This window comes from Gorilla gorilla, chromosome 10 (genome assembly GCF_029281585.2).
Source record: "Gorilla gorilla gorilla isolate KB3781 chromosome 10, NHGRI_mGorGor1-v2.1_pri, whole genome shotgun sequence".
Classification (NCBI taxonomy): domain Eukaryota; kingdom Metazoa; phylum Chordata; class Mammalia; order Primates; family Hominidae; genus Gorilla; species Gorilla gorilla.
Genome location: NC_073234.2, coordinates 95,419,924 through 95,424,282, shown reverse-complemented (window position 1 = coordinate 95,424,282; position 4,359 = coordinate 95,419,924). Strand labels below are relative to the sequence as shown.

The 4,359-nt window shown below is 34.8% G+C and overlaps 1 pseudogene; it reads left to right on the top strand.

Moving 5' to 3' along the window:
- Positions 1-2,050: 2,050 nt before the first annotated feature.
- Positions 2,051-2,117, top strand: LOC115930314 (uncharacterized; annotated as a pseudogene).
- The last annotated feature ends 2,242 nt before the right edge of the window (positions 2,118-4,359 follow it).

Sequence of the window (4,359 nt, the reverse complement as noted above, 5' to 3'; positions counted from 1 at the left end):
AGGTGATCCTCCTGCGTCAGCCTCCAAAATAGCTGGGACTAAGGCATACCCCACCACACCTGGCTAATTTTTGTATTTTTTGTAGAGACAAGGTTTTGCCATGTTTTCCAGGCTGGCCTCGAACTCCTGGGGTCAAGTCATCTGCCCCCCTCGGCCTCCCAAAGTGCTGGGATTACAGGTGTGAGCCACTGTGCCCAGGCTCATCTCATTTTTAAATTATTACAGTATTATTTCATTGGTTAAAAGGAATTCCTATGGGCCAGGTGTGGTGGCTCACAGCTGCAATCCCAGGCATTTGGGAGGCTGAGGCAAGAGGATTGCTTGAAGCCAGGAATTCAAAACCAGTCAGGCCAACTTAGTGAGAACCCATGCCTATAAAAATAAAAATTAAAAATTAAAAAAAAATTATGATTTAGAAAATTGCATTATTTATAAGGTGTAAATAATGCTCCATATAGCATTGTTTCCCAGAAATCCATTTAACACATTTTTTTGTTCTTTAAAGTATTCATTCTTTACCTGCCTCATAATATCTTCATGACTATCAGATATGTTTTCACTAAAATTTTACTGAAGTTAGTTTAATGAATATCTACAGTCTCTGAGGGGAAAATTCTGTACTGTAAATCACTGTTTCTGAAACTGATCCTTGGAAGCTTTTCAGGGTCTGAGAGTTCTCTGTGGATTCTTTTTTAGTGTCATGTGTTTACTTACATAAAAATAAGATAATTAAAAAAGAGATTGAGGATCATTTGAATGATCTTATAACTGAATACTACCGCTCGGTTTTTCTGCTTGGGTTTGTGCTTGTATTTATGAGTACACTGTCAGCAAGAAGTACTGCTTTGTCATTGCCTAATGAGAAAGGAACGAAAATGTACTGAATACCGAAATGATTAATCTGGGCCAAGTAAAGACAAAAACGGTATCATGGCAGGTTACACAAAGATTTCCTTATTATCCAAGCTTTTAAAAAGGTGGTAAAATTGAGCCATTATAAGATTTTATAGGTACATCAAACCCAAAGGATTCTATGCTATAATAGTATTCATAACAAGCAACAATTTCCTTTCAGCCACGTATCTATTACATTAAATATACGTCTCAAGTTCATATTCTATTGGTTTGTAGTTTTGCACATTTATGTTGGATTTATGGTCATATAGCAACCATTGGTCATATGTTAGATTTATGGTCATATAGCAAGCATTGGAAGTTTAAACCTAACTTAATATTTATACATATTTTAATAATACTGTAATAAAAAAGTCAACACTGAGCAATCTTTAGAACATTTTTTGAAATGCTATTATAAAACATTCTAATTTCTGTAGCTACATAATTTTTCATTATTTCATTTGGATTGGATTTTAAAATGTCTTTTTAAACCTATTTTTCCTACTGCTTATTACATGTCAAGCACTGTTCTAATTGCTTTTCGTGTGTTAATTTTTTTGTTTATCACAACACCATCCTTGGAGGGAAGTTATCCCATTGTGCAGACGAAGAAACTGAACTACTGTAAGAATAAGAATAAGAAATCTGCCCAAGGTAGGTCAACCAACAAGTAAGTGGCAGAGTAGGCATTCAAACCCAGGTATTCTGTCTCCAGGGCCCATATGCTTAACCTCTAAAGTATATTGCCTCTATCATTTATATGCCATTGATGATCTATAATTCCCCTGAAGTTATACAAATACTGAAAATGATTTTCTCAAAATCTTATCCTTCGTGGTTTTTAAGGTAGAAGAACGTTTGATTGTTCCTTTAAAAATTCCATTAGTCTCACTTTTCAGGAATTTGTCTCCAGCTTCCTAACATTTCCTAAAATTGTTCCCTGGAAGTAAAAGTACTGCTTCTTTTCGAAATGACCACTTATTTGAGTACTTCCTTGCTCCAACAATGTCCATCCGCAGTGTCCTCAGATGTCACCCAAACTATTCTGAAGACAAGGTTAATTTTAAGGGGATTTCAGAGTCAATCATATAAACAGTTTAAAAGTGGGATACAATGGAGGGAAAGTGCAAGCATTGAGTGTATTAGATACCTAATATGTTACAGCTCTTTTAGAATTTGTCTAGCCAGCTTTCCGGTTTTTGCCCCCCAAAAAAGATACCTAATAAATACACACTTTTATACAGTTTCATTGGTTTGGAGGACTTTATGATGACAAGCAAATTCAAAATCATTACACTGAAGACTCACAGAGCCAAGTAGCTAACATGTCAACTGTGTCAGTCAGGATCACATTAGGAAACAGAAATCACACTCAAATTTGGCATTTGTCTCTTAAGGGATTCCTTCCAAAGGAGTGGGTGGGGTCTAGGGAAATTGCACCCCTAGTACTAAGAGGACATCTTTACCATTCTAAGCCTGAAGGGGATGAAAAAGAACAGTCATGAGAAACAAAAGGATAGAGTCCTGTGGAGGGAGCCACCTGACTGAAGTCACAGCCTTTGGTAGAAAGAAGCAGCCAGCCAATGGCGACCCCCTCAGGGAGGTGGCAAGGTGATGAACACCTGCCCTCTCTCCCCTCCTTCCCTTCAGCTCTTGCTAGGACTCACATTGGCCAAACCAAACCAGCAGCCAAAGGCCAACATGGCTTATTGAAGTAGCACATGCTTCTCAAGCTCCTGGGGCACAAGGAGCATGAAGAACTGCAGACGGGGGATCCGGAGGAGCAAGCAAAAAATATCTAGGACCAGCACTGTGATTGCTGTTAATATTTTATATTTAATCATCAACCCAAGCTGCTTTATCACCAAATAGTTTTTTTTTTTCCTAAAGGTCTCCATACCTAGAAATATTCCTTCATTTCACATAGCAGAGAAAGACCTTTTTCACTAATTCCTTATTTACCCCAGTCACCTTCCCAGTGAAAGTTTGCAGGCCACCCTATCTAAAATCGTAAACCCTCAATATGTTTTGTTCCCTTCTATTCTATCCATTTCTGCATCCCTGCTGCTTAAGATAGGCCTGACACAAAAAGGTTCCCCAAATGTTTTAGTAATTAATTATAATTAATTAATAATTAATTGCTTACTAGCTGTGTCACCCTGGAAAAGCTACTTAACCTCTCTGTGCATCAATTTCCTCATCTTAAAAATAGGAATAATTAATAACTACCCCATAAGTTTGTGATGAGGATTAAATTAGTTAAAATATGGAAAGCACTTAGAACAGTGCCTGGCAAATCAAAAACACATGAATGTTAGCAACTGTTTCACTGAAAACCCTTGACTTCTAATTTTTTATTTATGTTTGAGGATAAAGTACTAGTGGTTAATTTGTCTCAAAGAAAATAATAAAAATTTAAGTTGTATCAACTCTAATCTTTTTCTTCCTGATAGTTTAGTTGTATCTAATTTTAAAATACACATACAAGGTATTCACAGCACATAAACCAATTTGATTGTTATACACGCATTTTTCCATGTGCATACAGATTTGTAATTTTTTTGTCAAGGCTGAAACTAATAAATAAAGCAAACAGGAAAAATTCCTGTCTTTTTCTTTACTGGCATACTGAAAGCAGAAATTTGTCAAGTAGAAACAGTCTATAGCAATTGTAATTGTTTAAGCAAATTTGACTTGTGATGACATTCTCTTCCACTATTTAAAAGCAAGTGATCATGACCATACTGTTACATATTTTCCTTAATTCATTTTTGTTTAGAATTAAACTTTCTTTATACCAAAAAAAGGCATAAAATTTGGGGTGCAGTTCAGAAAATAGTTTTACAGAAATTAATGATCTAATTCTCTCATCAAAAAAAAATAGCATTAGCCAAACTTATTACAGTCTAACATTCAAGAATTAAAAGTTGTAACCACCCCAGGACTTTTAAGAGATTTAATATTGAGACTATGCTTATTTTAATGCTGAGGTCTTACCTTTTTTTCTTCTGTATGAGCAACTTACAGATGACTAACACACATGAGCTAAGAAAAGCACAAATAAATTGTCTCTTTTTCAATAGTTCAATAATTTTTTCTGCTGAGTTACATGTACCTATAAAAGCTGACTTGTTATCCTGAACTATAAAAAATAAAATGCATTCTTTAATTAAATGAGGTATTTTATTATTATCAGCCAAGGAAAACAAAACAGCTATTAAACTAAAATTACTATTTTATAAAGCACTATTGTTCTTAGAAGTATTTGTGTGAATATATACACTTCAAAGGAGTGAATCTTCTCATAGAAGAATTGACAAAAAATTTTACGTTAGCATTATTTCTGATATTCATTCAACAAGTAATTGGAAATAGCTGCAGATTTACAAAATTTCTGAAGACAGAATAATCATCATTTTTTAAATCCAGGAACCCAAACAATGTTCATTCTTTTGACTATGA